This window comes from Hibiscus syriacus, unplaced genomic scaffold, assembly GCF_006381635.1.
Source record: "Hibiscus syriacus cultivar Baekdansim isolate YM2019G1 unplaced genomic scaffold, ASM638163v2 tig00110206_pilon, whole genome shotgun sequence".
Taxonomy (NCBI): domain Eukaryota; kingdom Viridiplantae; phylum Streptophyta; class Magnoliopsida; order Malvales; family Malvaceae; genus Hibiscus; species Hibiscus syriacus.
This window is the reverse complement of record NW_024062627.1, coordinates 1,795,258-1,808,123: the sequence shown is the minus strand read 5'-3', so window position 1 is coordinate 1,808,123 and position 12,866 is coordinate 1,795,258. Positions and strand designations below refer to the sequence as shown.

Sequence of the window (12,866 nt, the reverse complement as noted above, 5' to 3'; positions counted from 1 at the left end):
GAGTTCAACGAGAGAAAAATGTGTTAATCTCTTAAGAGGGAACTGGAATTTCAGAGACTGAAACAAACAAATAAATGGGATTTATGAGGCAATGAAATTATTCTAAAATTATCTTCTTCTTTTTGTAGAGAAGGATTGGATCTTGCATACATTGAAAGTAAAATTGATGAAGAAAGAGAATGAGAATTCAAAGATTTGAGTTTTGAGAAAAGAGATGGAGTAAGGGTAAAGCTGAGATCTGAACAGAATCAAATGGGGATTTTGATATCATTTTTAAATGAAAATTTAAATTTTAAAGGTTTAATGAAAGAGAGGATGAGTTGGCCAGGGTATATTTCGTAATTTTGTATTAATGGAATATGATATAAAAATAATAAAGATATTGATTGTATAAATTATAATGTGAAAAATAAAACCTAAATATATTAAAATTAAGTAATAAACTTAATTTAGTTTTTTTGGATATACCAATTGAAAATATTTAAAGAAATTTATTAAATTCTACATTACTTGATAAAATAAGTGAAATTGACAAAGATACACTAGCATAAAATTTTACTATCTAAAAGTGTATGTAATTTTGTGCCATTTCAGTACTTAAAATAATTATACTAAAGTTCATGAAATTCAAACAACCCTAAATATGTATATAATTATATAATAATGATAATTGAATATAAATACCATATTAAGATATAAACATGCATTGTGGTGACATACGGTCTTGAACCTGTTTGATGAAGTTAAAATAGAATTTGAATCCTTTTAACAATTTCAAATTTAATTTTTTTTTAAATTTTATTTTTTTTAAATATCTAAATTCGAACAGTTACATTTACAAATATTATCAATAATATAAAAACTTTTTAAATAAATATTATATTATAATTACTATGTACTATTAAAAAAATAAAAAAATGAATTTAATTTTCTCAAAAAGAAACATATTTATTAAGTTTGATAATTAGAAATTTGAAGGGTGGATAGGCGTGAGTGGTGGGGCCGCTATAGAGAAATGAGAGAGTTTTGACCATGGGAAAGCACGTGATTAAGCGTAATCAATAAATTAAAATAAACAAAGCCATGCTTTTGGTGGGTATTTATTGGTAGAAATTTTTAGATTAGAGATTTGATAGGTTTGGTTCAACATTTGTTTTTCTTTTCTTTCCCTAAAATGATTGAAACTAATCATTTGTTGCCTTCTAGTTTGTGTGGACAACACGTTTTACTCTTGTTTTTAATAATATAAATATGATTAATTTATTATTATTTTTTAAAATACAAGTACAATCACAAATTCACGAAATAATATATTGGGTAAACTACAAGATTAGTACCTAAGCATCGGTTGCCGGTTCATCTGCGGTTCCGAGACGATTACAGCAGATGAAATCATCGGATGGAGCCGGCACCAGCGGCAGTCACAGTCCTAAAAACGTCCATCAGATGCCAATGTTTGTCTCCGAAAACGTTGCGTTAGAAAGAACTCCCATCAGACAAAAATGTGACAAGAAAGTGTCGAACATTGTGGAAGTTGTGGACATAAAATGTGGTAATTCGAACCGAGCATGGGCGAGTCCTATAACTAATCGTCTCAAGAAGCTCGGATTCTCCAGGCTTTCCGAGAGCATCGTCTACACTTGAAGCTTCAAATCTGACTTCGGATTCTTATATCCTATATCCTATATCCTAAACCCGAAACCCCGACTGGGCCGTTCTCTGAAACTTCCACCATAGAACAAATGCTTGGCAAAAGCATGCTGCCTCCTCTTTTCTTCTTCTTTTCAGCTGCCACAACTGGTCCAACTATAGGTCTACCATGAGCCTTTCTTCGAGCAATCTAGAAAACTTTTTTCTTCAAATGAGTTGGTTCCCTCTTTGTTTAAAGTGAAGTACATTGAACATTTAAGCTTCTAACAAACATTACATTGGTTTCATTTTAATGTTGTTTGGTGCACGTTGTTGTCAGGTACCTACTGTTGATCAGCTTTGTATAAATTAACCCTACTGCTCCTGGATGATGTTTCGAAATTAATAGGAATATGTGTCCCATATTAATAAACTAGATTAACAAGATCAATCACGCAATAAAAATTTATAATAATTAATTTAAATTAATTTATCACTAAACCAAGTTCTATATAAAAAAAATATGGTGCATATTGTGGACAGTGACGCCCAACAAATATTATATCTTCAAAGGACTTTCAAGGTGATTTGATTTATGGAAATTAAGATTATTTATTGTTATATTATATTATAGAGTTGAATAATAAAAATTTAAAAAAAAACTGCAATATTTAGATGAATCATGTTTTGTGATTTTTAAAATTGAAATTATTCAAATTGAATCGATACTATTTTTTTTATTTAATTTATAATTTATTTTAATTATTTCATAATATAAAAACAAATTTTATACTTAAAAAATAATGAAATAGCTTAATAATATCATATATAAATTATTAATTTTTTTTATATACTTACATAATAATAAAAATAATGCTTTAAAATTTTAAAAATAATTCAAAATCGTCACATCAATTGTGCCGTTAATTTTTTAAAGGTGGTTGATTAAATGAAACTAAAACGTAACGTTAAGTATGATTTTAAAAAAATACCAACAATCAGTTGGTCTAGTGGGATGAGATACTAGTCCCTTAAGCAAGGTTAGGGGTTCAAATCCTGATGTTTACGAATGAAGCAAATTGGGTGTTAATAGATATCTTGTTAATGATGGCTGCTTCGGAAGGTGATCAGCCCAAAATTGTAGAGCTGTTGAGAGCTGGAGTTACTTAGGATGTCAAGGATGCTGATGGCCGAACCGCCATTGATAGGGCTGTCAGTGATGAAATCAAAGACTTCATTCTTAGTTTTTCTGTGCAAAAGGCTTGATCTAGATTAGGGTGTTAATAGAATGGGATATCCGTCTTTGAAAGTTTTTAGGTTCGGTTCGAAAAACCTTGAATTCTGCTTGATTTTTGTTGGAGTGGAGTACCCTGTGCTTTCTTTCTAAGCACAATCTGCATGTGTTTATATATCATGGTTGCTCCTGTTGGCCATTGCTCAACAGCTCTGTTATGGGGGAAAAAACCATACACTCAGCTCAGAAAATAACGAACGCCTGCGAAGCTTTGCTCCATAAGTTGTACGTTAAGCAGAGAATCAGTCGCTGTTGCTCTGGTATCTGGAGTCAAATCCGACTTGATGTTGGCTCGTTCGGTCATTTCGGAAAATTTGGCGGGAAATTCGTTCCTGAAACCTTGATGTCTGCTCTCTCTAAGCTGGAAACGGTCTTTCATTCCCTCGCTAAAGATGATAAATTTCAGGTTTGTTCCGTCATTGATCCACCTTATACGTGTTCGTATGTGATCCTTTGATGAATACGCATTTGGATTAGTTTGAGCTGGGTCTTTTATGTGTTGCGTGTGTATTCGGGCAAAATTGTCCAGATCTTGTGATGAAAAAAAATTCAGTGTGGGAAGAATTTTTTCTTCAGATTATATGAATACTATAGTCATAGTATATATCGAAAAACTTATGATGATATGACGTCTTCAGAAAAATGCCCGAACAACACATTGTTTTTCTCCTAATTGCATGCATGTCTGAAATCTTGCAACACTAAAATCTTATTAAAGATGTCTTATCATCCGAATATCTTCTCAAGGACAACAGGACGTGGTGTCATCTGAATATCTTCCGACATATACTGTAACAATAAAATTATATAAAAAAAATAACCCCTCACTCCCTGCATGGAGTCTTTTTTCTATAACATAAATCCAAAAAAGATTGTCGCGTATTTGTTAACAGGAGATTAATTTAGGAATTTGGGAAATGTTTGTTATTTTGACTAGGGAAAGTCAACTTTATTTTGCAGAGTGGCTGTCTAAGCATTTCAAGCATCCTAATGGTGAGGCATGAATGGACATGAAATTTTATAGTAGGGGATGAACTTATAAAATTTTAAAGGAGACGAAAACATATTATCAAGAGAAAATACAAAGAAAATATCTAAAATGTATGAGAAATTAAAAATTTCAAGGGCGAGCGTTTCTGTCAAGGCTAGAAATACACCTTAAGAGGGAGGATCTTAACCGTACTGGTGCTTATAAGGTCAATAAGGCGGGTGCTCTGGCATCGCTCGCCAAAAGTTTGGTCCGACTATATATCGAATATAAATGTTAACATGTATAAACAAGCATCCATGTTCTCTTTGTTTTTATTCATGTCAGCTGTGCCATAGACAGGCTCACAACATTATTCAAACAGATTCATTCGCAAGATATAAAAGAAAAAGAAAACCTCACCTAATCCACCGTAAGATATTGTTTATTATCATCGCCATTATTAAATATATCTACACTTATGATCAAAATCCAGCATCAATCTACTACTAAAAAGACATTCAAACATGAACTTATCTGAACCAACTTTCCTCCACATGATGTTTGCTTTTCTCATCCTCTATTGTACATATGATGAATCGAAATTCTCGAACCCAATTTTCCTCAGGCTTTTGCCTGCGAGAAAGGATCAAAAGTGTTACAGATATCGGAAATCCATCATTCTCAATATAAGAATTTAAGACAGATCATATTACTATTTACTGTGAAATATGGCAATCTTGGACTAAGGCACACAAGGCATAAACTATGCATGAACATGTATGGTTAGGTCGACAGTAGTTCAGATAGCTCAACTGGTGGATCGAAAGCATCTACCACCGAAGATGTGAACTATCATATTAGCAGCTTAGTGCCAGCAGACCCCAAAGTCGATATTAATGTATTATATAATTCACCAATAACTACAGCAACCCCTAGATAGCTCATACAATTGGCAAGTCATTCAACTCTCTATTAAAGGATCTAATCCCAAATTCTTGTAGGATGCACTGAGTAGGACAATCGAACCGAAGACATTCGGGATTTTGATCAATAATATAGATCCATACTTAATATATCCTGTACAATGCGGAAAAAAATTAGACGACTACACTATTCGTAGCTAAATTAGTACTCACAAAATCTTACACGCAGTTCTTGAGATGAAATGCAACAGACTTTATCATTATGGAATTTTCCCTCCGAAACCGAACATAAGGAGGTCTCATGTTAATAGTCATGCACAGTTAATAGCTACAAAATCACTAACCTGGGAATACAAGAAGGTTCCAAGGACAGCGATGGCAGCTCCAAGAGCATTGATGGGCTGCACCGGCGTGTGGAAAATGATGATGGAGGAGACTATAACGGATATACGTTTCATGGTGTTCCCAACACTAAATGTCAAGGGAGAGATCTCATCAAGGGACATGTAGGAGACCTGATTGTACAGATGATAGAAAATACTTTGGGCTGCTACCCACCTTTCAAATACAATAAAATCAACATAACTTTGTTAGTTGATGAGAAGAATCATGTATCGTTACAAATATATAATTTACATTTAATTCAATAGGGAGAACTAATTGTTCAAAATTCATAGAAGGAAAGAAACAATACGGATTTTTTATTTTCAAGATGGAACTTCTAACGAGGTTGTGGTGCTAAGGAAAAGGTGAATATTAAAGAGAAAGCTGATAGAATGTTGTAGGAACCTAGCTGAATTTCCAATGGAACTATAATTAATTAGTAACAGTGTAACTCGGGTTGTATGTGGTTTTTGAAGAATTCCACAGAAAATTCACTGAACATTAATCAAACTCTTAATAAATCAGCTTGTGAAAAAGAGCACTGGCATCAAGACTCACATACGTGTCAACAGAGTATAACAATTCCGGAATGGCACTCCGTTGTAGTTCAGATTAAAAAGTCATAGAGATCATGAAGTAAAAATAAAGAAACTAGAACACTTTCATAGTCTCTTACTTGGTCATATAGGTGACAGGTAACTAAGCTATTCTACTTAGCAGAATCTTAATTAGTGAAAAAAATCTGATAAATTTCTCTAATGCATTCAAAGTAGCTGCCGGAGTCAAACATATAAATTTCAACAATATTTTAAGCAGATGAAGACCGAACGATGAAATAAAACCAATGTACTTCATGTAATTAGTAATTTTTTTGGTTGAAAATACATGTAATTAGTAATTACCAGACAAACTGTGGTCCTATTTCAGATAAGGCCTTTTTGCCATCCTGCTGCCCACATCTGGGGTCCCTCCACGGCAACTGCAAAAGGTGTGAGAATTAAGAGAGACAACAGTGATAGACAAGCATAGTAGTTCATCCCGCTAACAGATTTCCCCTTCATGCCCCTTCTTCGAGAATATGTTACGGAAGACAAATGCCAAGTTCGATATCATAGCTCCCATAAAACCTGAATAAACAGTGAACAACAAAGTTCAGCATTATGATAATTACCTTAAGGGAAAACAGATTAACATAACAATCCCAAAGCCATTACGGACCCTCAAGCAAAATATATATCCAAAAAATCCAAACCCAAAAAAACAGCTGAAAACAAGACCATGGTAACACATTTGACAAATTTAAAGAACTGAAAACGAGGATCGTATATTGAACCTTCTTTGGTTTGGTTGTTAAGAAAACAGAGGGAAAACAAATTTTAAACAAAAGGAATTTGATAAGGTTAAAACAATAGAGCATTCACTTCATATAAGCACGCAATTAGAGAGGGTTGGTTTACCAGAACTCCTGAAAATGTAAAAGTAGCAATTCAACAATGATATCAGAGAGATTATTAATTTTACCAGTCATATTGAAGTTGAGTTCAGTAACGGCGGCAAGAGCGCAACCACCAATGATCGGAACAAGGGACAAGTAAACCGATGGAGGAAAGGTCTCTCCGAGCAAGAACCTGGAAACCAAGACACTGAAAGCTGGTTCACCACTCTTGATGATGTGGGTAAATGAAACTGCAACCTTAGACATACTAACTGTTGCTGCTACATGTCCAATTGTATGTGCCACAGCAACCTAGGAAAAAACATAAAATGGAAAGAAAAAAAGTAAATCCAGAAATATTACTGTAATACATCAAATTGTCACTTTATTTTGTTCTATCAAAAGTTTAAATTAAGATGCATTTTCCTTCATTTTCTCAGCAATCAGACAAACAGTAATTTTCTTAAAGCCTCAAACAAAGGACATCTGCTCTGCACATTCAACTTTTTCCTTCATACAGTCCAAACAAAATAGCAATATAATGAAATTTAATCAGATGCAAAGCCTAACGGCAATCCTTTCTATCTTTTTCTCTCACTTTCTCAGCAACCAAACAATAAAAAGGGGAAACATAGTCTTCCAAAACTCAACATCTGTTTTTGAATTATTAGTCAATTGGGGTATTAAAAACAAAACCAAATTTTCTTCTTAAAATCTAACACAAGACGCATGATACCAATTTTAATTTCCCTTTCATTTTCTCAGCAATCGGACAAAGAATAATTTTGAATTTTCTTAAAATTCAAACATCTGCCATCTGCACTGTTAACTTTTTCCTCCCTACAGTCCAAACAACATAATAAAACATGATCCTGCAATTGACTTTATTCAGAAACAAAACCTAACAGCCGAACTTTCTATCTCACACTTTCCCAGCAACCAAACAAAAAAGAAAGAAAGAAAGAAAAAAAGGGGGGCACTCACCGGAAACAAAGTCTTCCAAAACTCAAAATCTGTTTTCGGGGCCTCAGCAATCCTTGTAGCCCATGAAATCAACATCATCAAAGAACCACACGCAAGTGACAACGTTGAAGTCAACCAAGGGTATGGGTAAGCATTCAAAACCTTCTTGTTGTATATATTGAAAACCACATTCAAAGCCCACCAAGTCGCAAAATAAATCCCAATTTTCAACCTCTTTGCAGCTTCCGATTTCACTTCAAAACCAGCTGCCTCAATAGGCTGTGACTTGTCGGCTTCATAAGCCTTGCATTGGAAAACTGGCTTTTTCTCCTTACCAATACTCTCGATGGATGAGACATGCAAGGGCTTTGATACTGAAAGATTGCTTCTTTTGGGACTGTTTTCAAGGTTCAAAGATGGTGAAAAGGAAGATCTACAAATTGTTAAAGGTGGTCTTTTGTGAAGACCACAATTTGTGGCATTCATGCAGCTAGCTAAACCCGATTGCTTAATGCTAAAACTCATTTTGTTTTCAAACTACTTGATCAAAGCTCGAAATGGGTATGGAGAATTTTTTTTTTAGAAAATTCTGTAATTCTTATGCAACCTGCTGTTTATTAAAAACTTGAAAAGAATCAATAAGGGGAAAATAAAATTTTATAACCTTCAAACAATGGTACCAGAAAGTTCGAAAATCCCATCTAGTCCACGAATTTTCAAAAAAAAAATTGCCTGGGTCTTTTGCACAATTTCCCTTAAAGTTTAAAGACCGCAATAAGGCGGCGAATAGTTGAAAAGAACAATACGTGTTACTAGAAAACTTTATAAGACCATATACATAAAAAAGTTCGATAAACTACCTAAATGATCATTAAATTATAAATAATTTAATAAATCAGTCACTTAACTATTAATAATCGTTTTGTAATAGCAAACAGTGATATAACACATTAGTTACTTAGGTTGATTTGTTTAACACTGTTTGATTACTCATATTTAATGCAAATTCTTTTTCTTCTTTCTGCGTTTACTTTATCTCTTTAAGGATAGAAAAATGAATGAGAGCGGTCGTCTTTCCTTATAAATTTTAATTTTTTTTATGTTTAGATGTTTTTTTTTATTTTCGATTGAAAATTTATTTTGATCCTCTAAAATTTTATAGATTTATTCTGTTTTAAAAATTTATAAATTTATCATCAAACATACAATCTTATATATCCTTTATGTCACCCTATCATTATATATATTATGTTTTAAGCCTAAAAATTTTACAAATCTTTCTTTTTATGATAAATTATTATATTTTTTATAAATAAAATTTGTTTATTTGTCATGTGCGTAATAAAATTCAATTTGAATATTTTATTCAAAATTATGTAATTATTTTGAAAAGTTGTTGAGGTCGGAAGAATGTGGTGTTGTTGATGGTAGACTGAGGCCATGGATGGTTGCTTAGGTCAAATGTGGCAACTACAACAACCCAAATCTTATTAAATTAAACTAATACTTTGGATCCAACTTATTTTATAATTCATATAACTATACCATTATAATATTAATCTAATTTAGTGGTTTGAATTACTCAACTAATACAAAATAAAAAATCAAATTTTAAAAATTAAGAAATAATATAATCTATTTCATGCATGTAGTGAGTACAAAAATGTTTAAAATGATAAAATTTTAACTATGAATATTTAAATCATAATTCTGAATATAAAAATTTATGTTTTAAATGAATATTTAAAATAATAAAGGGATAAGTTTTTTGAAGTGATAATTAGGGGATATTTAAGTGTGAAAATAAGTATATTGGCAGTGGGCTTCTTTTTAACAATACAAATAAATTAAAAAAATCATCATGTATTGTAAAGTTATTTTTAAAAAATGACAATTATTTTTAAGGCTTTAAATATATCATGTATTGTAAAATTTATTTCTTCCTTATTTATTTATTTTTAAGGCTTTAAATATAACTTAAGTATACTTCATAATTTTTTCCCGCTTATAAAATTATTTTAAAATAGTTTCTAATTCAAGTCAATTGTGAGCTAGAGAATTAAAAAGTTCGAGAGCTACAGACTACAATCTAAGTTAAGACTACAAATGAAAACCTCCGCATAAAGTGATAGTTGAAGTACTAAAGGTGTAATTTATTCAAAATTATATTATATTAAAATATATTTTTTAAATTCCCTTTATACAATAATAATAGAATATATAATTGATAGCTTTCAATTATATATGAAATTATATTATTCTTTTACACTTTCTTTTAAAGATTTAGGACTATAATAAAAACTTTCAGTTATATTTAATTCAATTATATTCACGAATAATAATAATTTAATGATATAATTTACAATATTTGGTAATGCTTTTAAAAAAGTATAATGAAAAAGTATCTTTTTAAAATTAATTTCTAAAAAGTGATTTTAGATTATTTTGTTTAAAAATCTTATTGAAACTTACGGGAAAACAAAGGAAAAAAAATCCCAAGTTAAAGCCATGAAAAAACCCTCCTCCGTCTTCGCTGGGCTCTCCTTCCCGTCGCTCTCGTCTGCTGCTGTCCAGTAATAAATAGGTTAGTAAATTCCTGTTTTTACCAATGAAAGAGTGTGTGTATATATATATATATATATCTGTTCTTGTTTAGTTCTCATTTATGTATGTGTGTGTGAGAGAGAGAGAAAGAGAGATTTGGAACATCAGCTTTTACATATATTCATGCAATTGACTTCATCTTGATTTTCTTGCAAAGTATTTGGGACTATCATTTGTTTCTATTATAAAAACACCGTGGCTTTTGGGTTTGAAGGAATTCTACATATTGCTTAGATGAATCCCTTGAACAGCGAGTATACTTGGCAGCGAGTATACTTGGCTCTAGTGCTTGACTGCTTGCTTGGTCTTGGTGAACTCTTCCTTATCAAACTATTCAATGCTATTTATCTTTTCATTTGTCCTTAAAAGGTTGAACTTCCATGGCATCCTATATGGGTAGAAAGCAAAGCACGAATGATATGATCAGTAACTTGTCTGATTCCATTCTAATTCGCATCCTATTGTCGCTTCCCATAAAAGATGCCATTCCCACCTTCATTTTATCAATCAGAGGGTGATTTCTATTTGCCTCAATATTTAATCTTGATGTTGATTTTCACATATTTATGCATTCTCCTCGCCTTACTATTAAGAGCTTTACAAACTTTATAGATAAAATGTTGTTTTTCCATACTGAAAGAAGGATCGAACAATCACTATAAAGTCTCCATACATTGTATAGATAGAAGGTTTACAACACTTCGTGACTATCAATTTATCTCTGGAAGGATATGCTATGCTAACATTAACGTTCGTCTTTGGAGGGATTTGTGACGCAATCATCATAGGGAGATAGTAAATGCATCTCGTGCTATAAAAAGCAAAGGTATTTGCCACTAGACTGGTAGAGCCGTAGATGTATCTCACTTAGATACATCTCACTAGGTTTACTATAACAATATGTTTAAAGTGGAGGGAAGCTACAGAGGCACCCATATACAATTTGAGGTCTTCCGGCAGAGGGATCTATTACACTGTGACTAATAGTTCATATTCGGAGGGATCTACCATACATCTCATGCTTTGAATAAATATTTGAGTAAAGGAATCTACAACTCTGGGAAGACATTAAGATAGTCATCTCATGCTTTGAAGCATAATATAATCTCAGTATGGAAAAACAACATTTTATCCATGAAGTACGTGAAGCTCTTAATAGTATGTAGAGGACAAAAACTCAAATATTTCAGAATTAACATGAAGATTAAACAGTAAGGGAAACAGATATCGCCATCTGATTGATAGAATTGAGGTTGAAACTGCATCTTTTATGAGAAGCCACGATAGGAAATTGAACAAGTTACTGATCCTATCATCATGCTTTGCTTTCTTACCTATATCGGATGCCATGGAAGTTCAATCTTCAATTACAAATGAAAAGATTAATAGCAGGGCTATATATAAGGAAGAGTTGCACAATGAATCGAAAAGCCACATGGCGAAAACACGACTTGGATTCCGTTTATTCAATTAAATGTCAGTTCACCAAGTACAAGGCACCAACCAAGCACTAGGGCAATGTACACTCGTTCATTTATATATTGCTTACTGTCATATTGTCTCCATTCTTTCAATTTTTCTTCATTCCTGTCCAATTTTCGTGTTCAATGCATATAATCAAATTATATGAAAAAATTTATAAAAAAATCAACATATTACGTTTAATATTTAGTAACATAGATTTATTATTGTATTGGAAAATGTTTGACGTCAAAAATGTACAGAATGATATTTTGGGTTTAGTAAATTCACTGTTATACTGTTATATAGTAGTTTAAAATATAATAAGGAGATTTTTTTTCATCTTTAAATTTTTAGTGATATCGACAATAGCGGTTGGCGGTGATTGGTGGCAGCAACCGACTTTGACCGACGATGGTGATGAGTGATAGCCGGGGACAAGAACTTTGATTGAATCAATGGGTGAAATTGATATTTTTATTTAAAATTTAGGGCTTAAATTAGTCTTTTATGTAAAGTTTAAAGTCACATTAATATTCTATCTAAAATTCAAAGATTGAATAATTTAAACATTTTTAGAGTTCGAGTCTCAATAAGAATGCTAGTTCTTATTGTTCATATGTTATGATATGAATTTACCACACCAATTCAATATGTAAAGATAATGAGATTTTATTGATACATAACCAATTTCAATAGACTTATAGGAGGGTCCAATTGGCGTACATTCAATATGAATAGAACCTACGAATCCGTCAATTATGAGTTAACTACTTTAACCATTCGGTCATGGATTCTTAGCGTGAATCTTCGTGCATGATGAATAATCAAATTTCAACTAAAATGAATTTTTTATGATAAATCAATACAATTTAAGAGGAATCTATGAAAAACATCGATTCAAATTCTGGATTTTTTGAATTAAGGAGATATACATCAATAAAATAAATGGAGATAACGGATCAATGACCAAAATAAAACAAATTAAAAAGAAAATTGATTAAAATGTAATATTTTTTAAAACTCGTGACAAAAATATGAAAAAAACAAGAGGGATCATCAGTGTAGTTACCCATTAATAATTAAATAAATAGATATTGAATAGTTCAAAAACGGCTGGTCTAAATTCGCTTTATTTACGGAACAAAAAGAAAACGGAAATTAAAGAGGGTTCGTTAGTTGATTCAAGAAACATAAAACGGT

General features: G+C 31.8%; 1 pseudogene; it reads right to left on the bottom strand.

Annotated features, from left to right (window-relative positions):
- Positions 1-4,320: 4,320 nt before the first annotated feature.
- Positions 4,321-8,182, bottom strand: LOC120219495 (annotated as a pseudogene).
- Positions 8,183-12,866: the final 4,684 nt, after the last annotated feature.